This window comes from Mandrillus leucophaeus, unplaced genomic scaffold (genome assembly GCF_000951045.1).
Source record: "Mandrillus leucophaeus isolate KB7577 unplaced genomic scaffold, Mleu.le_1.0 Scaffold103, whole genome shotgun sequence".
Taxonomy (NCBI): Eukaryota; Metazoa; Chordata; class Mammalia; order Primates; family Cercopithecidae; genus Mandrillus; species Mandrillus leucophaeus.
Window position 1 is genome coordinate 3,440,536 of NW_012098432.1, and position 23,236 is coordinate 3,463,771.

A 23,236-nucleotide genomic window follows, 5' to 3' on the forward strand; every position below is an offset into this window, starting at 1 on the left:
GATACAATGCTTTATATAATGTTCAATACCTTTTCGCATTTATTTGTTAAGAGACATTTTCATGTCAATTTGTTCAGTTCCAGGTTTTTCTATTACAGACAAGCCTGCTATATGCATACCACATACATACATCTTTGCTCACTTGTTTAAGTATGCATTACATAGTATTATATTCCCAAAGGCCAAGGGAAGAGTGCATTTTCTCTCTGTTTCAATAACAGCGAATATATTAGACATAATAAACTATTTGTCTCAAAAAACTGTCTCAAAAAACTGTTTGTTTATAGATGGTCCAACCAGCAACAAACTCAATCTAACTAATTCAGAATCAGCTCTGAAGGAGCCCCAAGGAATTCAGCTAACATTCTTCACTTGTGCTGTTTTCTATTTGTACCTTACTCCAGCATTCCTCTTCATTTCGGCATCACCATCAGCTTTGTCCTTTACACTTTGCCTATGTTGATCCGGATAACTTTCTGTCAACCACATATACTGAATTACTCATTTCAATTACATGAAATTTCCATTTTAGTGGTTCAGAGATGATCAAATTTGTCAATTTCATACGGTCCAATATACATTTTCTTAACTTTTTTAATTTGGGGAGAGGAAACGCCCTCAGCGACCGTTACCACATGCCTCCTATTGCTACACATTTGTAACTGGACAATGAAGAATCATATTACTATAACTTACTTCCTCTATCCCCCTGCGCTGACCATAACTGTTATTCGTTTTTTTTGTTTGTTTGTTTTTTCACTTTACTAGTAGATGGCTGCAGTTCACTGTTTTGAACTAAGTAGAGTTCTCGCACTACTATTTTTCTTTTAGGTTTACCTCACTTGGAAGACTATAGCAAAATGTTTTGAACTGCACAAATTCAGTTTGAAAGCCTAAGTGTAAAACTTAAAACACTCCAGCTTTACTCCAGATATTCCATTCCAGGGGACTGCATATTGTCTTTCTCCCTGTACAGATTTATCTTTATTATTCATTAATGGTAAACACTGCAACATGAGACATGCTTTTTTCCAAATGGAAGTATTTTCTTTTGAAGGCTGAATAGTAATACATAGTATAGATGAATAGATACCCACGTTATATAGAGGGTATATATATTTATACATAAATACATATGACATATCATATATTAGTATAGTATAATACCACTTATATACTATAGCGTATCTATTTTTATATAGTACTATTTGTAGTATACAGTGTGTATATATATAGATATTGATATATAGTATATATATTTTATATATACCATCTGTTTTATACATACTATAGATATATTTATAGATATATAGCATATACATGTCTATATACATATATACTACATATATACATTGTATATATACATACACACAATGTATATATAAATATTTATAGTGTATAGACTACTTATAGTATATAATGGCACTATATATAATATACGCTATTTATAGTAGATATATACACACCATGTATATAGTACATAATATATAGACATAGATATTTTGTCCATTTATATGTCAACATACATTTACATTGTTTCCATAACTTTGTTATTGTAAATACCTGAAAATTTCCAAAGCTTGAAAACACTATGTTATTTTCCACAGCATGATAGTTCTCCTATCATCCATCATCTCTTGTTTAGCACATTGTTTTTTTGCCTTACAAAGTTAAATGTCTGCCCACTATCTAATTATCCACAAATTCAAAATTACAGTTTTTAACTAATGTCATTTAATATATTTGAAGAAAGTAGAACTAATTCCAATTTTTTTTCATAAAAATTTATAATTGAAATGGAGGCAGACGGCTTTAAATCTAAAATATTCTTAGTGGTAACAAGGACTCTACAGGTATCAGTAAGTGAACTTATAAATTGATTTACCTTTCTATGACATGGGTCTAAGTTTAGTTTTTAACTGTACCTGTATTATATGTCTCATTTATCAATAAAATTACGTGTGTGTGTGTGTGTGTGTGTGTGTGTGTGTGTATGGGTTTTTTTAACTCTTGTGTTTTATTACAGAAATGGCCACTAACCCACTCAGTTATAGCCTTATTCCCAGCATAGTGAATAGCATGGTTGGTGGTGTATGAAGTAATCGAATAAGATGACACAGTCTCATCACTGAAAGTATCAGAGTGAGAGAATATGAAATTTCATTAGGTTCAGTGGCAAGTATACTTGTATTTATGAATAAAAGTTCTCAGTTCTCACTAGAAGTAAATAAAGGGATCTGGTAGCACATTCTGTTCAAGTGAAGGTGTGGGTCCTGCAGAGAATTCCAAAATCAAGGGTGGTCTGCAACCCGGTGCTTTGGAAGCTAATTTTTTAAAAATTTTTATTATAATTTAAGTCTTGATGTAGGTATGTTGCAGGTGGTATTATCTACCATTTCAAATGTAACTTAATTCAATTTATGTAATTTCTGTATGTTGACTCTGAGTGAATTAGCATGCTAGGACTACTTACTTTTACTTTGTCATTTATTTAATGGGTAAATACATTAGGCTTTTTAAAAATCTTTTGTAAAATGAGAGAAATGACCTAATTCATTGCACTGAGCATACATGTCAATTGCTCCCCATTCAATCCTGGCAACAGGTTCGCTGTTTCATTCTCACAGGAAGATATGTAACGTGGGGGCAAAGACAGCAATAAGATCCATAAGAATTGAGAACTGGAGAGCAGAAAGGAGGAAAGTGAGATGTCTAGCAAAACTATGAGAAGGAGCAAAGCTTTCTCTCAACTAAACAACAGTTTAGTTGCAGATAGAGAAAGAGAAATCTGTGAATTCTGGATGAATCCCAAGGGATTATAATACTCTGAGAAGAAAGGTTATGTGATATATCTCAGGAGACAAATCCCTACAAATCAGGGGCATCCAACATGCCAAAAGATTTCTCTGTTCTAATCATTACAGGAAAATAAGAGAGACACCCTGGGTCAGAATAGGCCATGTGATCAGACAATGGATGCCTCAGCAGTTGCCTGTGAGACAAGTGGCTGATGACCCAAAGTGTCCCCATCCCCAAATCCTGACAATGTGTGAGCTCCCAGAACTTTGATACAGTTCTAAAAAGACAAGGAGGAAGTATACAAACGACAGGCTAAAAATTTCATGACAGTTCAATTGAATGCAGATTCAGAAGCAACACATAATTGATTGCAGGAACCAAAGATATATGCTTCTTGCATACCTGATATTTTGGACAGAGACTCAGACTTGCTCTCAGTGCCTAGCACGGTGTTTAGCATTTAGTAAGTACACAATTAACACTCTTATTATTATTATTTGGAATTAAAATTTAAAAATAAAAGAAGCTGTGCTACTCCTCTGTACAGGAAAACCCCAAATGTTCTCAGTTTCACATATAACAGAACATGGAAGATTTACACTTCAAATAAATAAATGAAAATTATTTTACTATTAGAGTTTCAGTACTGTACTTCACAAATAATCTAGCTATAGAAACCAAGTCTAAATATTAAATACTGGTAACCCAATCTCTCTTCCACATGTTTGCCAGTCTTGAGTGATTCTGAAACCATAATATTACTGATAGGCTTGCTATGTTGCCCCCTGTTTAAATGGAAATTCCAAATTCAAAATTACTGCGCATGTAACCCTGGAACAGAAATAGGACATTAGTGGAAGAATTGATGAAAACCAAATTAAAGTTGAAGCTTAGTTCGAGACCAGCCTGACCAACATGGTGAAACCCCATCTCTACTAAAAATACCAAGAAATTAGCTGGGTGCGGTGGCAGGCGCCTATAATCCCAGCTACTCGGGAGGCTGAGGCAGGAGAATCGCTTGAACCTGGCAGGTGGGGGTTGCAGTGAGCCGAGATTGCACCACCGCACTCCAGCCTGGCAACAGAGTGAGACTCCATCTAAAAAAAAATGAAACAAAACAAAACAAACAAACAAAAATAAAGTTGAAGCTTAGTTTATAGTTATATATCAGTGTTGGGCTCTTAGTTTTGATACATATAGCATAATAATATAAACTGAAATTTGGTTTGAGTATACATAAATTATCTGTACGACATTTGCAACTTTTATGTGAATTAAAATTAACATAAAATTAAAAGATTTTATATACATTATTTCATGCAAAAACCTATTTTAATTTAAGTGATTCAGGGAAAATTACTAGATTGAGCCTGACATAGACTTTATCAATCTAATATTGAAAGTATTCTGCTATATTTTTTCAGTCCTGTTACTTACTCAGTTTGAAAACGAATTGGGAATACGTATGTAGTCAGCAAATACTTATCAAATATCTACCCTGTACCACTAGCTGGAGGATACATTAATGAATTAGGTATAGATTAGTCTCTAGCAAGAGCTACAAATATGTGTATAAATAATAATGATTCAATAGAAAGAGTTATGTTTCCTACAGGAAGGATTTAAAGTGTTACTATAATTTATAGAAGAGAAAATATCTTTTATTTTCAAATATTGGATCAAGGAAAGTTTTAAGTAAGAACTGTCATTTGAATTGGACCTTGAGTGATTACTTGTTTTTGGATAAGTATTGATTAGAAAATGTACAAGAAGCAAGACTACAGTATACAAAGTCAATAGAGTATATGGAGTTTAGGGGACACACAGAATTATAGTGGAAAATAAAGACAGACACAGAAAGGTAACTTTCCAGTATTTTGTAGAACACATTAATGACCAGGTTGTAATGTACTTGATTTTTCAGGATTTTGACAAAAAAGTAATGTTGAGACTCTAATTTCAAAATACTGCATTCTTCTAAAGATAGTGTCTTGTTTCCATATGGAATTACAGAACGTTCTGACAACTTTTTCACTTAGTAGGATGAATTAGAACCCCTCAGGAGACACATCCTGGGGAACAGAGCAAGCCAGCAGCTGGGAAAGTTTAGTGTGAATGCAGACAGTTCATCAAAAGGAAAATGTTGACATATGCCAAGTGGTTACGAGGGAAATCAGTTATTTCCAAGGACAGAGAGTAACAGATTTCTCTACAGGACAACAGAGTGTGAGGATATGGAAGCCAGGATGGAAAAATTGTGTAGTAAAACATATGGTCAACATAAGGGAAACAGATATCCGAGTCCAAGCTATTGTGCGCACATTTAAGACAGAAATCCAAATTTGCAAAGAAATGGGATTAATCAGACCAGTACTTAACTCTTGTCTAGAAAGGATAAAGAAGAAAGTTGATTATAATAACTAGATTCCTGTTTAAATCCATGGAAAACCCCACTTATTTCCTATCAATATTAAAGAAGACTCTAATCTGGCCTCTGACAATGAAAGAAATTCATGAGTTGACAGGAAACACTTATACTATTGAAAGGGCATTTGGAAGAATGAGAAATGGAAGGACAAGGAAAGAGGTTAAGTAGGAATTTTTACTTGGAACTCTGAGTAACAAGGAGAAGTACCAGAGCATTGGACTGAGAAATGCTGGACTGTACAAAAATTAAACCAAGTCTCCAAGAATGGCCAATAATAGACATTTTAATCTCAGTTAAACTAAACCACACAAAAATGCTTATATGCATGAGGAAGTATACTTGTTAAAAGAAAATTAGAGGTCCTGCCTTCTTTACATCTATCTACCTCCTCAACTTGGTCAAGTTTAAACATTTCCCTTGGCAGGTGCCACCTAGATTAAACGCACCTTCTTTCTTAAGAACTGATGGTTCAAGTGGAAAGGCCATCATAACTCTGTGAAATTTGACCAGTCTAGTTTAGTTCTGAGTCATATTAAATCTCATGACCCATGTGGGTAGCCACAGTTGCAGGAATCACTGCCTCTGGAACAGTAATCAATACAGAGATTGGGTATTGAGGATATAACAGGTACACTTACCAAAACAGGTCATACATCTGACACTGAGTCCGTAGAACAAGGCAGAACAAAGGTTTTCCAAATCGAAGAGTAGTTTTTCATTTTTCCAGACTGTTGCTCAAGTCTAATATGACAGAAAAATGTATTGAGAGATTAACATATAAAACAAAATATGTAATAGTTTCTTCAGCATTACTGACTATATCAGTAATATACAGAAGCAAAATAACATATACCTTACATCATGTATGTGAATACTAGCATTTTAAAATTTAAATTATCTATTTAAGTTATCTATTAGAGAGATATATTTATGTTTGAACATAATACTGTTTTCTAAAATTAAAGACATGTAAATAACAAAAGGAAATACTTTGAGGTTGATAAGAGAAACTACATTTCAAATGCATATATTATAAAAATGTAAAATATATCTTAGTTTTCCTAGCAGAATATGATTTAATTGCCTCTTTAAAAATAAACTATTGTCTTCCTGTAAATTGAATGTTCTTTCATAACATTTTAATATACTTAACTCTTCCGCCTCTTTCAGCATTCTACATCCATTTCTGGGTCAGGTGTTTACCATCTTCAAAGTATTTATTCTGTCATCATTAATATGGAATTAATACAGATCTTAGCTATTTATCCTCAATAATTTTCAAACCAATCATTTAGAGTGAAATACAGCTTAAAATTCATGGATTAAATAGTTAGTAAATTAGGAAGAATGACAAGTTGAGATGATTAACATTTCTGCCTTAATTTTCCAGAAATCGACAAAATAAAACAAGTTATTTTGGTGAAGATGTAAATAACATGAATCATTTTGGTGGAATATAAAAAAAAAAATGTGAATGTGTTTTTTCTCAGAACAGTTAAAAATCTGGTTGTTATTTTTCTAAAAGCTTTAAGAAAAAGTTTGTATTTTTAATTTAATGTACCAATGGAGTCTTTACCTGGTGTATGCACTTCCCTAAGCTGTATTCTTGTAACAGCCTATTAGAGATCCTGGAAATCTATGAGGACCTGTGAGTGTTATTTTGTCAGGAAAAGATCTTTCTGAACAGTATCCAGAGAAAAGCTCTTTGATTTAGAGAAAATAAATTGGTTCTTTCATTATAATGCCATTCTAAATTAACACAGTGTACAATTTAAAAGTAAAACGTTTAGGAGGTTTAAAAAAAGTAATAATGCATTAGTTTTTGTTTGTTTTACATACTAAGAGATATGTGAACTTAGGTACTGGTATTGCAAATGAAAGTCAAGTCAAGTAAAAAAGCCACTCAAAAGCATAATCAATATGGGGTAAAGATTCTAAAGACTGTGAACTAAGAGACTCACATAGAACTAGGATTAGGCTTTAGTAGATTTAGTCCAGGTTTAGTTCAAAAAGCTCTTTTATTGCACATTCAATTAAAACAGCTACATGTGAGTAATGGCTATCATATTAGACAATGCAGTGTGAGATCATCCGTTATATCTATAGTTTTCTTTACATAAAAACCATTTTCATTGCTGTATCTTACCATCACCAATAATGCTATGCACTCCGTTTGACCATCATCTCTTTTTATCCAGGTCATTTCTTTCAGTGCCATGAGGCACTGAAAGGGATATCCTTTATCCCTTTGAATGTATTAATCCTAACACTTTTTCACAGTATTCATCTTACCTTCCATAATGCAGTGGTTAATTTTATGTGTCAATTTTACCGGTTCATGGGGTGCTCAGTTTCTATGAGAGTGATTTGAATGAAATTAACATTTAAATTTGTCGACTGAGTGAAGCAGGTTGTCCTCTTTCGTGTGGGTAACTCTCATCCTATCATTTCAACTCGTGGATAGACAGAATCCTTCCTGCCTGACAACCTTTGGACTGAGACATCAGCATTTTTCCTTCCTTTAGACTCAAACTGAAACACTGGCTTTCCTCGGTCTCCAACTTGTTGACTCACTCTGCAGATCTTTGGACTTGCCGGCCTCCATAATCATATGAGTCAACTCCTTATAGTAAGTACCAATCTCTCTCTCTCTCTCTGTACATTTGAGTGTCTATCTATCTTATTCATTCTGTTACTCTGAAAAGCCTTGATAAAGTCAATTATTATAATTAGGCTAAAGTCTCTTGCTTCTCTCTTCATCATACTCTGAATGCTATATCTGTCTCTCTGCCTTCTCAGAACCTCTTCTTTGAAGACAAATGTAGAAGAAAAAAGGATACAAAAACAATAATCAGTGTCATGTTGGGTAGCAATCACAAACATCAGTGCTGTAAGAAAAACATTCTATACATTTCTAATTCATTTACTCTGGAACTCTTCTAAGTGAATATTTACAATCTTTTTTCTTTCCTCACATTTTAACATTTTTCTCCCATCCCAACTCTCAGATAAGAATTTTGGAAATAATTTCACTAATAAATTTCTCTGAAGAACTTCTTCAGGTGCCCATTATCAGATCACCTGCCTACCAGAATTCTTATCCACATATGCTGCTTCTTCACCTGAGATCACATATAGGGCCAGACTCCTAAAATAGCCAGTCCATTCTTTGTTGCACCACATCCCGTCAGCTATTACTTCCCTTAACTTCTCTTTTTTCTTTTTTCTGAGTGATAACGAAGATAAAGAGAACTTTTTAAAGACATAAAGGCAGAGGCTGCTTATCCTTAAAGAAAAATAATTCTCCAAGACTGAAAAGAGCATATGTTTTTTGAGGGTAAGATTTCCTAAATAAAGCATACTATCATCATTTTTTTATAGAACTTTGGAGAGTTAACTTCAGATCAAAATTTCTGTGGAGTGGTGGTATCGGGGCTTTAAAGTTACCCAAGAATATCCATGCTCAAAACCGACATGAGCATCTTAAAATTTTCTCTGTAAAATACATTGCAATCTTAGAAAATAAGCATCTTAGTGGTAACCATGAGAAACAGAAAAGCAATTATTCTTCTCTGACTTTCTGGTCACTTTAGCAGTCTGATCCTTATATAATCCTAAGTAGGAGAGATCACTTCAAGATCAAGTTTGAAATTCTTCCCATATTGATACATATAATTTCATAGTCACATTTTATTTGATTTAGTAATAATAAGTCAACGTGACAGCTCTAAACTCAGACGTGGTGACTGAGAATTCATACTTGGTACATATATGAAAAAATCTCCAAGATTATTAAAAATTTGTATGCATCAGATAATGACACTTCAGACAGAAAAAAAACTCTAGAATTGGAGCTGACTTTAAAAACAGTCATTATCTGGGATAAATCTAGTGCATAAAAGTAACCGTGAACTCTCAAAAGTCACTGGTCACTTGGTGAATGTAAGTAGACTGTTATGAGTCTCAGTTTGCAAAATTAAGTCAAAATGCTTTAAAACCCATGAGAAGATACAGGATGACAAGGGAAAAGAACTTTCAAAAAGGAGAAGGGTGTGAAATGTTTCCTTGCTAGAATTTTCGGACAAGATGAATATCTGCACAATTCCCTATAAAGCAAGGTGATTAAAAGTGATCTTTCACCTTCATGTTTCAGACTATGGATCTAAACATCTTGAATCATCCTTAGAGGCACAAAGTACTTGAATCATCCTTAGAGGCACTCATTCTAGTTTAAAGAATGCCCTTGTTTCCCTAAAGCTGTACTTATTACCAAATTTTGGACAGATAGTAAAAAAAAAATTGTTTTGCCTATTTAAGAAAAGTAATTACTCCCAAATAAGGATGTGTTTTAGGAATAAAATGGCTCCCAAAGAAGAAGAGTATATTGACTATTAAGTAAGACACACAATCTTAGTGCTCTAGTAATGGTGATTCTCTAGGCTAGGATACCGTCACAATTGATAGAATTTCTTGTTTTCCCATACTCTGTTACCATTTACATTCACTGACTTAACAATACGTCATTGACAAAACAGCTGAGAATATTGGAATATGTTCCTGGAATTTCAAGTAAGTCACACTTTAGATCAAATACTTGACTCACTGGGTGTTGCTCTGGAGAAAGTCAGACTCACGAAGTTTGTCTCTAATACATTAAGGTCAGTATGTGGGCAGGGCAAGTTGAGTGGCATGCTCTGCTCCAAGCTCAGTCAGACAGCAGAGAGCACTAACATCCTGCTCCTGACTTCTTCCAACCACTTAAGCTGTTTACAAATACACAAAGCAGAGGAAAGGAAGAAGTAATTGATTGCCTCCACAAGGAGGGCAATCACACACAGATAGGTCAATTTCAGTGGTACAAGACCAAGCCTTGCCACCTGAGGTGTTATTATAACAGTTCAAAGTCTCGACTACTTGTCAAGCTTTTGAAAGGCCAGGAGAGAGTACCTTACTACATACCTCCTGAAACTTTGCTGCTTAAAATGTCACCCATTATCCAACAGCATTCGCATTGTTGGAAGATTGCTAGAAATGCAGCAAATGTCTAAGATTACCCAAAATGTATTGAATTGGAATCTGAATTCTAACTAAATCCCTAGTTTAGTTATATGTACATTAAGGTCTGAGAATCAATGCCCTAAATTCTGTCTTCCAGAGTGAGAGAACCTGCATACCATCCTAAATATTACTGTCCTTCAAGCACTTATGGTTATTATTGCTACAGCTCACAGAACTTGGAGTAAGAGAATAGACTATATGGTAAGATTGCCCGAATACAAACGCAGAATATCAACATTTGCCAGGGAAGCATTACCACATGTTATGGAAATAGACAACTCAGAAATCTCACTGATAATACAATAGAAGGTTTTGGTTTTAGATTTTTGTTTTCCCTCACACGTTATAACTCAATGTAGGTCAGGTGATCTTCTGCATGTTAAAGCTTTACCATCTGGAACAAGTGGCCTCCAAGGTCACCGTGGCAGGAAAAAAGAAAAATTAAAGGGGCTCACTAGCTCTTCACTGCTTTAGCCTATAATGCACAAATATTGCACCTGTTTATGAACCACCAGCCAGACCTAGTTAAATGTGGAAAATATAAATATCTAGTGAGGTCTACTTTGATATTCCTAAATGCTTTTATAATTATATTTTATTTGGTTCAAGTTTTCATATTTCTCCTATAGCAGCTCAAATTTATTAGAAGTCACTTGTTTCGGGGTTCTTGTGCAATTTTTCTCTCACTGGCTATTAGATCCCTGTTGGATGGTGTGTTATTTTCATGTATCTGCTTACTGGGGCTCAGGTCCAGCTTCCGGGACAGCTTATGTATGGGGCCGCCAATGAGTTATGCAAGTGCCCGTGTCTTTGCTCTTGTGAGCCAGTAGGTATTAGCCATCAAAGAGGTTAGTCTCTGGTTGTCACCTAGCAGAAAGCCCTCAGTTCCTCCCAGCCCCAGTGCTTCAGAAGAAGATTAAACACAGCCCATCTTTTAAGTTTCTCTTTAGTTCTTTATGAACCATAGAGACTATAAACACAAACACATTAATGTCAACCACCTTTGATAATTTGAGATCTCTCTGGCTAGGTTATCTTTATAATCTCCTATGTTCCAATGCTCACTCCCAGGGCTCGTAAGTGTTGTCCCCGAGGCTCTTCTCCCCTGGAGCAACAAATTACTGAATGAGCTCTTTCTATCAAGAAAAGACAGAGACTGATCTCACTTGCATTACCTTCTCCCCGGCAGCTGCTTAGCAACCTAAAAATATCCAGGAATACAGTACATCTAGGAAACATCCAAACTGTTATTTATCAGATTTATCTCCATCTTTTACAGAAAACTCAACTTAATGCATTTTGTTTTCTTTGCACTATGTTAATTAGGCAGTAGAATGTAGAAGAGGGATCAGAACCAAGGTTAGCTGACTACAGTTTCTAAGCTACCTGTATCTGACATTCTACTGAGTCACATCAGCTTCAGTGTCAAGAGCAGGACAGAGGAGACAGATGTTGGAATCACAAAAGCAAGGTGATCACATCTCTATATATGATGGTCATAGGATCTGAGATGAGGGAGAAGTGCTTAAGAATGGTGAATGGACCAGGAGCAGTGGCTCATGCCTGTAATCCCAGTACTTTGGGAGGCCACAGCAGGAGGATCGCTTGAGGTCAGGAGTGCAAGACCAGCCTGGCCAACATGGTGAAACCCAGTCTCTAATAAAAACACAAAAATTAGCCAGGTGTCATGGCACACGCCTGTAGTCCCAGCTACTCGGGAGGCTGAGGCAGGAGAATCCCTTGCACCCAGGAGGCAGAAGTTGCACTGAGCCAAGATCGCGCCATTGCACTCCTGCCTGGGTGACAGAGTGAGATCTGTCTCAAAAAAAAGAAAAAAAGAAAAAAAAGTGGTGAAAGGAGGTCCTACTACATGGATAACCAGAGACATGGCTGTGGTTGCACTTTTGCTTGGACCTATTTCATGTCCCCAACTTCATGTGGAGAGGTCAAATGGATAGGGGTCAAATTTCCCTCTATTGCATTGCTGGAAGGGCTAAATGAAAGAGTCAAGTGGGATGGGTCAAGAAACCCAGATGCCTTGATCCAACTGGAAGCCAGACTGGGTATCCTCCCATACATAACCTCAACCTCTACCTCCACCCAGGCCATGACTATCCTAAACTTTCCATTTAACGGGAGAGAAAAGTTTCAGTCAGGTATCAAGAAAACTGTAAGAAAAATCTTGGTATGGTAAATACGTCAATCAGTCCAGAAAGACTGGCCAGAATAACAACCTTTACAGTTAGACTAAGCAAATCTAATCAGACTGTGGGACCAGGCACAGAGCTGGGACCTTCTCAGATGTATTGAAGACTCTAAGAGACCAGCCATTCTGTTTACAAGGATGGCCTAGATACTCGGGGTGCTCCAGAACACTGTCTCAACAAACCTTAACACACACAATTATGGCATTTTAGAGTCACTGATCACCTCAAATCCTCTGACCGTCTACGATCAGTGAGCTAAGGCAGACAGAAAACACAGTATACCACCATATTTGACCTTTCCCCCACCCTCCCCTTGGCACCCAGGTAACCATCTGCCCTCACTACCGTGGCTGCCTTGGATTATACATAAGGGGCAGAGAAGGCTGAGATTACTCAGTGATTCTAGTTCAAGGCAGAACTTTTGCTACATTTCAGTTTGGTGTGGTTTTCCCATAAACACATCAGGCTAAAAACACGAAGCATCTGTGAGAACTACACTACATCTTGACAAGGACATGTGGCAAGAAGTAGTAACTATTTTTGAGATTTCCTTCCCTACTTAGGGTTCTGCACACCTCTGATCCTTCCATGGGAACAAATGTTGAACCATATTATCTAAAACATCCTCTAACCTGTCTTTATCTGTGGCAAATATACATTGCTTTTTCAAGAATGTTGTCATTATATCGATTTGACATTGTATTTGAAGTTTTTAAGACTACAAACAATTGAACAAAATGTGCTAATATAATAGTGAAAACTATTAAAAATTCTCAATTTACAGATTTTATACTGTGTAAAGATTTTTCAAGTTACATTTTGAAGGATGAAAGAGAGAGAATCAGAAAGAGACTCCTGGTATAGAAAGTAGCTTAAATAAACAAAACCAAAACCAAAAGCCTTTGCAAGGGACCAATGCCTTTCTAGAAAGTATTGAGGCCAATAGTTGAATATTTCATTAGTTCATTTGAGAAGAAACAGAAAATGGGTTGAATGAGGCAAGATAGTGCAAGGCTAAGGGCTTGAAGAATGTCAGATTTAGGGGTTGAACAGTTGTGTTGAGCTCTTAATTGGGGTTAAATAGGTAATTTTCATTTGATTATCTATCTAGCAGACAGTGGAAAGTTATGTGAGGATATTCACAAGGAAGGATATGAGGAGAATAAATCCAAAAAAATAAGAAGTAAGTTCATTTTTGTCAGTGTTTAATTGCAGAGGATATTAACGAAAGGAGAGAATAGAATCGTAAACGTGGAAAAATATAATGAACTCTTAATAGTGATTTCAGATAAAAATATATTCCTAAAGCAATATTTCTCTAAAACTATTATAAACAGGCAACTAAATAAATCATTTTATGTTTAACAAACAAGTATCTTTCAAAATACAGATTTCATTTTTAACTTGGCAAAGCAGTTTTGCAGCTGTCAATGAATAACACGGAAAAATCTTACCAACAAAAGAGTCATTACATGGAAGAGAGAAATTCCAGAGGAATCATGAAAGGCTTACTTAAGGGAAAAAATATGATTTTCAGTAAATTTAAATACATACTTAGATTTTTCAGCTGCATTTTGGTCTACATAAGTGAAATGACTGATTTGAAGATTTCCATAAAGAGTTTAGATAAATGCTTACTATTAGATAAATAGATAAATAAATATTAAACTCCTACGCTGCTGTTCCCAGTGATCAAAGTTAGCCAAGAAAGAAAATGGACAATATTTCCTAATGATCTAAAATTTATGGAAAATTACATTTTCCAAGGTTGTGCTCACATCTGATCATTATAATCATTTAATTATAAGATTTTGGGGAAGAGCAATGGTAATTTTTTTCCCTAGTCCATCAAAGACTCCATAGCATAGTCAATAATATTACAGACTCTACAGGCCAGATTGCCTGGGATCACATTCTGATTCTGCCACTTACTAGCTATATGATTTAATTCTCTATGCCTCAGTTTCTCATCTATACAATGGCATTGCTGATCATAGTACCCATTTTCCTAGGGCTGTGTGAAGCAGGTTCACTATGCACTGGTTACTGACGTGTCTGAATCTGGTGAGACAGCATACTCATACACACAATGTTACATGAAGTGTGTTATTGCCTACTGATAGGCAGCAAGGGACAAAAGAAGACTGGCTGTGTCAAAATACCATCCCACCAAGGTTTTGTTAGTTGTGGTTGTGACATTGTGCCACCTTAGACCAGCTAAATTAAAACACGGTCTCTCTTGCTCTCTCCCATGTGTCAAGTATCAGGTCTTCACTTGATAATCCAGGACTCAGCTTCTATAGACGTGCACTGTAGTATTGGGAATGCTGGCGTAGTTCACCACTGGCAGGATGAAAAGGTGTCAGTGGTCTGGGACAGAATGAGGTCCAGGACAGCAGATTCAGCTTTATTTCAGGTTACCTGCAGTGGCCACAGTTTACATAGTCAAATCAAGGCATTTTTCTTCCAGGCCTCTGCTGTCACATCCTTGTAATAAAAAAAAAAAAAAAAAAAAAAGCAGACTGACAGTTAATACCTCACCCCTCTTCCCTCCTGGGGTCCCAGATGTTCCCCACCTACCACATGGGGGTTGGGCTGAGTTGGTGTAGTGACCCAGTCCTATTTCAGTCTCAAGACTATCGCCTGTATAAGGCACCCATTGCCTTTGTTGTTTGACCGAGAACTTTCAACCTTCAGGTTAAGAAGAGGTCACGTCCCATACTCGTTCACCCAGATGGAAGGATTACATGCTCCAGAAGCTGCTAGAGGAACCTTAGCACCTTGGTATTCCTTGAATCTGTTCCTCACCACTGTGGGAGCTCATAAAAGGGAAGGACCTGGGGGAAAAACTGTCTCCAGATTAGAGTCAGGGGTCCTTGCCTGGGATAGTATGACAATCTGAAATGCAAACTACCCCCAGGATGTGCACTGTAATGGGAAAAGGGGAAAAAATGTTGGGAACACTGAAATTGATATTTTGCAGGCACAGCTTAATCAGGAGGCTGCCTGGTTGGCCTCCACCCTCACCATGCTCAGTGTTTTCTAACATGCACTACGTGCCATTTTTCCCTTGCATTGAGTACAGTGTTTAGTGTACATACTACCTTGTTAGATGGGGCACCACCCTTCTAACATTGGCTAGAATACTCATGTCCAGTCTCAGTCAAAACAAGGCGGTCCACTGGCTGAACGGTGGCCATACCCCTGTGGACCCTGTCTGCTTATTTCACAGAGCCATCAGTAAACCATGCTATGCTGTTGGCATGCATATCTCTTAATCTTGGGTTGCAAATATCTATAGAAGGAGCCAAAGGATCCCTTATGAGTCATTTAGTCCCTTCTGATAGGCTAGCCCTTTGCTCATGGAATCTACTAGTAACTTGGAGTCCTGACTGGGCCTGATATTAAATGTACCATTTCCATTTGATAATTGAGCTCTGTTGAACCTGTCTAACATTATTGATTCAGTTTGTGAGGCCCAAAAGAGAGAATGAGCAGTTCAGTTCACAGCATCCATGTGGCACTCAACCTGTAAGATGTGCAGTCTCCACCAGTGCCCAATAGCAAACAAGGTATTTTTATTCGAAAGGGGATATATCTGCCTCAGGCAACTTATAAATCCCAAATTTGAGAGACTGGTATACCCTGGTAGCAGTTTTCTGTCATCACAGACTTCAATCATCATGAAACATTGCACACACCAATAATTCCATCAGGGTAGCAGACTCAAGGTTTTAAAGGTAGTGCCTGGGCCTTGACTTGTTGAATGGCTTCCAAGATCTGCTGCTGTAAAGGGCCTCGTTTAAACTTGACAGCTTTGCTGGTCAACTTGCCTAAGGGGGGCCCAAAGGAATGTGCAGGTGAGTTACATGCTGCCTCCAGTACAAAAGATACCTACTGGCTTTTGGGCTTCCTTCTCCTGAGTGGATACTTCCAAGGTCAAAATGATCACTTGGATATATCTGGGATACTTCTTTTGCTGCTCACCCAAGTAGCTTTGGCATTCAGCCTGCAATAGTTCCTTGTTAGTCTCCATTCCTCTGAAGACCTTTTGATGAGCCAAACTGAGGTATTACACTGTGATAGGGTGGGTTGTAACACTTTTGCCTGTAGCAAGTCTTGAATTAACCAAGTAGTATCCTCTCCTCCACTTACTAAGCATCATCGCTATTATTGAATAGCTACGGCTCAAATTCTTAACTGTGAGGGGACACACCCCCTAAGGTGGTGGTGATGTTCTGTGTCACAAGCAGCCAAAATAACAATGCTTAAAATCATTCAGCAGTGGGAGCCATGGTCATTGGCACTCCAAATGGCCCACAGAGTCCCACCCACAAACAGATAAGCATCATATGCAAGTAAGCACCATGGATCATCACATTTGTCTCAAAAACCTCCTGATATCATCAGTTTAATTTTTCTCCTAAGAAGCCCTAGAAACATTGTCATGTGGGCTCAAGTATCCAAAAACCCCAGAAAAGTCCTTTCTTTCTTTTTTCATTCTTCACAGGAGAATAGGGTCATTGGTCTCTAACGGGGAACGGGAGACTTTGTCCCCATTCTTAACTGCACTGTTCGGTCTGAGACACTTGGTTTGGCAATGTCACTTTATCAGACAAACACATCAGCTAGACTAAAGAAGGCTTCCCTGGATTTTTTTTAGTCTGTTTTTTAGTGCTCCCTTTCTTTGAAGACCTGCAAACCAAGTGTTAATTTATTCTCAGGTGTCATAGAATCTACCTAAGCATTCACTTCTAGAACTCCCCAGCCCTGGAAATGAACAATCACATGTGTGTCCCCAAAAATCAGGAGATCGTGCGCTGCTCTGCTGTTTTCACAATTCTTTTGGTGCCTTGATCTATGCAGCCAGCTCATTCATTTCTTTAGGGGGAACAGTGACTTATAGTCCCCTTAATACCATTCTTCACCATAAAACATCTGACTGCATGTCCAGCTCCTGCGCCCCTAGGCTGATGTTTCTGTCCTAGGCTGAGTCCTGAGAGGTATCACTCCTCCTGATTTGCCAATAAGCCATGGTTCTGCCAGACTGGACCCTGCTTGCTCAGCCAATTTTGTAAAGCAGGTTCACTGTGCACTGGTTACCAGCATGTCTATGTTTAGTAAGACAGAACATCTGCACACACAGCAAGTTACATGAAGCAGGCTTATTACTTGTAGATAGGCATCAAGGGAGAACAGAAGCCTAGGATTTTTCAATGTGAGATATGTCCCCCAAGTTCATGTTAGCTGCTGGAGCAGATGAAGTCTCATCTGTGTGTGCCTCGCTTGCACCACAGCTCAGGAACCCTGGAAAGCAGAGACGCCTGGGATTTATACTCCCTGGGGTCACTTGACACGTTGGACAGAAATACTGATGGACATCTGTTTTTAGGGGAGGATTAGAACTGATCCAGTCTGTTCCTGCCAGTCCCTCCTCATCTCAGGTTGTTGCATTCCCAGCACAGTATACTATACAACATGATCTACAGCTATTCTTGAGAACTACAAGTGAGAAAGGGGAGCAGGCCAACCAGAGAACTGTCCTGCAGGTTGTTAGAAGGAACAAATGTAAATGTACTTAGCAGAGTGCTTGGCAGTGCTAGGCCTTATTACAAATGACAGAATTGTACATGGCCCCACTCTGGAGAGAATATTGATAATCATTAAGGTAACAATAACAACTGAGGAAATGGGAATTCAAATGTGAAGGAGACAATGAAAAAGAGAGAAAGAGAAAATGCAGAAAGGAGAAAAGACAGAAGGTGAAATTTAGGTTAAAGGAGCTAAAATATACAGAGAAAAAAAGATAATGTTCCTTTGAGGATGTAAAAAAATAATGATGGCAATATAAATGACATATTACACTCATCCTGTTCTCCAGTCTTCTCCATTAGAATTTACATAAACAGATTCTGACTACCTAACGTTTTAGACACAATGCTCTAATTAAGACAAAATTCAATATTGTTATTAGACTAAATGCAGAACACAATTTATTGTGTAACTAACCACTAACATTCAAAATAGAAGATAAATTATTCTTTTCCCCAGTAGTCAGGTGGACAATTTAATGGTGATTACTAGGCATGGGATTTGCCAACATTCAATATAAAGAAAAGCTATTGTTTCTGAGCTATATCACACATTTTGAGAGATTGCTCACTTATTTCTTCTTTCATTCTATATAATATATTGGTTAGAAATCAATCCACACCATCAAAATCCATGGGGGAAAAGCTGGAACATAAGGTTACATAGCCAGAGGTCTTCAGTGACAGCTATGGCACCCAAAGAAAAATCATGCAGTAAAATAAATATTCTACTGGAAGTTGGAAGCAGAAATTAGGAAGGGTTTGGCTATCATTTTTTAGTTCTATAGTGTGATAAAGATGTTTTAGATATTTGTGCTTTCACTAGTATCCCGATTTATCAACGACGGCAAAGAATGACTGGAAGCTTAAGCCCAAGATCTCCTAATGATTTTGACAAATTTCAGACACTACTTGATAATTCAAGGTAATTTCATAATAAATTGTAAATGTGTCTTCAGTGTGTTAGGCAAAGTATTGTCTGTTTTTACTTAATCTGTATAGTTTCTAGTACCCATAGGAAGAAACAGCATTCAAATATCTATCCTTCTAATTATTAGCCCAGGTCTTTCTTAATGTTGACATTATCACCTCCTGCCTTATAAAAGACTGAAATCATCTATATATACATGCAAAATGTTCAAAATGTTAAATATTGCAGAAACAACATTTCATGGCACGGGAATAAGTGATCTTGAACAACTGCTAGGTTCATAGGCAAAGCCACTGGTATGTGACGATTAGGCTGATTTAAACCAGTTAACAATTGAAGAAGAGAAAATAAACAAGGTGCTTCAAATGATAATGCTTTGAATTTTAAAGTCTAAAAAATGGATCTTAGAAAAATTGGTGAAGCTCTAGTATATTTTGTAAAATTGATTCTTTTTGTGATTTTGCGGCATAAGTCAAAGTTGTATTTAGAGTATCATGTGGTGCTATCATACTACTATTTTGTCTAAATGTAAAAGTTGTATATATATGTGTATACATATATATAATGCTTAAGTCAGTCTGTTTGAAAAATTAATAACAAATTATTATTGTAGCACAGATTTTTTTATTTTTTTTGAGATGGAGTCTCGCTCTGTTGCCCAGGCTGGCATGAAACGGCACGATCTTGGCTCACCGCAACCTCTGCCTCCCAGGTTGAAGAGATTCTCCTGCCTCAGCCTACTGAGTAGCTGGGATTACAAGTGCCCACAATTTTTGTATTTTTAGTAGAGACGGGGTTTCACCATATTGATGAGACTGGTCTCGAACTCCTGACCTCAGGTGATCTGCCCACCTTAGCCTTCCAAAGTGCTGGGATTACAGGCCTGAGCCGCCGCGCCCAACCTGTAGCCCGGATTTTTAAAACATAAGATAAAATACTTTTATTATTAACCTTTCAAAATAAAGCCTCAATCAACTCCCACATCTCCCAGCATTTGGTATGAAATTTTGACCTTATTTTAGGAGATTTTCTTATGTCTATTATTTTATGCTAAGTTACCATGTACAACAAGGACCTCGTGTGTATGTATGTGTGTATATATCATGATATCTATGGTAAGAATTCTAGTTGTAGCCTTGTCTTTATCTCTCTAATAACTTGTTACATGTAATTCTAAATACAAGAGAATGTTTCTGCAAGCTCCTGGCAGGATTCAGAAATTCTACCAATTGGAGATTATCTAGTATTCACCTTTCCAGAAAATATCATGAAAATTTAAAATAGGAAAACACAAAGAAAGCCTAAGCATCTCATTTCAGAACAAAAGATGTTTTGTAGTAAAGAAATTTGTATTTCTAGAACATGATTTTCTGTCTTAAACCTCCTAAAGTTTGAAGCATGCCAAGAAGTAATTAATGCCATTACCTTTATTACTTATCATGCCAATGACAAGGTGCATTTTTGAATTAGTGGAAAAGATATGGCAGATTAACATTAGACCATTTAAATAATAACTAAGCATATTCTTAGAAGGTGTTGGATATATGTGAGTGCTGAAATTCATATTATTCTTGCTCAGATGTTAGCCCAAGACTACTGAGGTTTTCTGGGTAACTATATCTAAAAGAAAAGTGTTTTAATGGTAGTCATTTCCAAACCTTTTCCATGCATGTTTTAGCATTCTGTTTGGAATTGGAGATCTCTCTTTTGATCTCTGATGTAATAATGAACTCTGACATATATTTTTCTGAGATCTGCTCCCTACTGTTATTTTTCAGATTAAGGTTGCTCCTCAGTAGATAACCAACTCATTTTTTTTTTCTGAACAGAATCTCTTCATTTCAGTTTTCCCCGTTTGCACAGTCTGTGCACAGCCTTGCTCCGGGAGTCCATCCTTCCATCTGATACTATTTATCCATTCACAACAAAGATAATACCACCACAAAGGTGCTCTAAGTTTTAACAGTTTAAGATCACACTGCCAAATTTGCTACCTCTTTAGGGAACCCTTTGTTTCTTCATACCTTAACAATTTATTAGAACTTTCAAAGAGACAGATTTAATGAACATTTAAGATAACTTGACTGGTACTGTGCTAAGTATTTTGAAGTCTACATAGCTATAAGAGAGAAACAAATAGATAATCAACCTGGATGAGTTTAAGTCAAGGTTATTAATAGAAAATAAACTGTATCTGTTATTTCTGTCCAGTAGAATAATTAGTTTTCAATACATATCCAACTACAGTTTGATATACATACTTTTCTTTCTAAAAATAGCAGTAGGGACAGAACAAAACACAGAACACAGAGAGAGGAACAGGTAGATATACATATGGAAAGAACACTCTTGTTAGCTACGTTTAGGACCTACACAAGTATAGATAAAATACGGATGAACAATTCAATTATGTTCTTACATCAGTTAGAATCTTTGGCAGTCAACTGAAGCCAGAGTTGGCTAAAGGCTTTAAAAGATGAATATGGGATAGAACATACAATTAAAGAAAATAATTTTTAAAAATCATCTCAAACAATTTTGGAAAAGCAGCTACAGGAATCTGGAATCAGAAACTATTGAGCAGTCTCTTTAAAAACAGAAGCAATCAGTTCTCACCATGTTTATTCTTTTGGTTTTCAGCTTAGGAATCTAATTCTAAGATGAGAAAATCTAACTGGCTTAACTTGAATCATTGGCCCTTTGCCTTGAGAAGGGCAGGGCCCTTGATGAATGGTTACTTTGCATCATATCCAATGGGATAGGCTCCTCAAAGCAAAATCACCTCCATACTATCAATAGAAAGAGGAATAGATGTAAAAAATGCAAACCAACCAATGTCCACAGCATACTTCAGAACAGATTCAGAGAGGAACAAAATAAGCAAAACTTGGATAATTTAAGATGTCTAAAGTGGAACAGAATTATTCTGTTGGCAAGAAAAATAAAAAAGGGGAAAATAATTTTACTATCTGGTTAGTGAGAACAAGTTAGAAATTCATTCTGGAACAATTTGTATTAACTTCATAATGTCACATGGCAAAGGATCTTCTCCAAGCATTTAAAAAATTTTTTTCTGGGTAAGGTGCAGTGACTCACGCCTGTAATCCCAGCACTTTGGGAGGCCGAGGCGGGCGGATCACAAGTTAAGGATATGGAGACCATCCTGGCTCACATGGTGAAACCCCGTCTCTACTAAAAATACAAAAAATTAGCGGGGCGTGGTGGTGGGCGCCTGTAGTCCCTCCTACTCGGGAGGCTGAGGCAGGAGAATGGCGTGAACCTGGGAGGCGGAGCTTGCAGTGAGCCCAGATCACACCACTGCACTCCAGCCTGGGTGACACAGCGAGACTCCATCTCAAAAAAGGAAAAAAAAAAAAAAAAAAAAAAAAAATCTGGATTTGGTATATACCACTACCTACTGCAATCAAAATTCTGATGCCCAACATAGATAAACCAGGTAAACAAGATCACTAATAGCATCTTGCTGTGGCTTGACTTTTTTCTGCCTGGTTGAGCTACCTGTGGTTTGTTCCATTGTGATCAAGGCAGAAACTGTGACCTAAAGAAAGATGAGAGAGCTCTCTTATTACTTCACTCGTATTGGCAGAAACAGGGCGTGAACTCTTATGTTTTCTGCTTCCAAGTACAATTGCTTCACTAAAAGAAAAAGGTCTCTTCAAGTACTTAGAAAGAAAAAAGGTTGTATGACCATAGAATAAACTCCAGTGAAGGAATTCCATTAGCAATTTCCAATGGCAAAAGGAAGAAACAATTCGAGGACCTGTTTCACAACCAGAGTAGGAAACCCAAAGTAGAATCCCAGCACAGCCACTCAGTTTGCTCTTTGAATCCAAGCAACAACATTCTGCTAACTGCCTGTTAATTGTACAGTGAGATGTTATATCTTAGACAGTATTGTTGGAAGGGTAAGTTGATGATATTAAATTGCTTTTCAAGTGTACAGCTAATTTTAGTTTTCTACAAAACACATTATTTTCCCTCTTGTATTTAAAATGTGAAGATTTTTTTGAATACACTAAGCAACACTATATTTATTATAATTCTCAGAGACCAACACTTTACTGCTCCAATTTAGCAGAATGTTATTAGTGCTAAGCCATATTTTCATCTCGGGAAAGACAATATTGAAGAAGAGTATGATCTTTGAAGTCACATGGATGGGCTGCATCCCAGGTCTGCACTTAGGCACACTGTGTCTCCA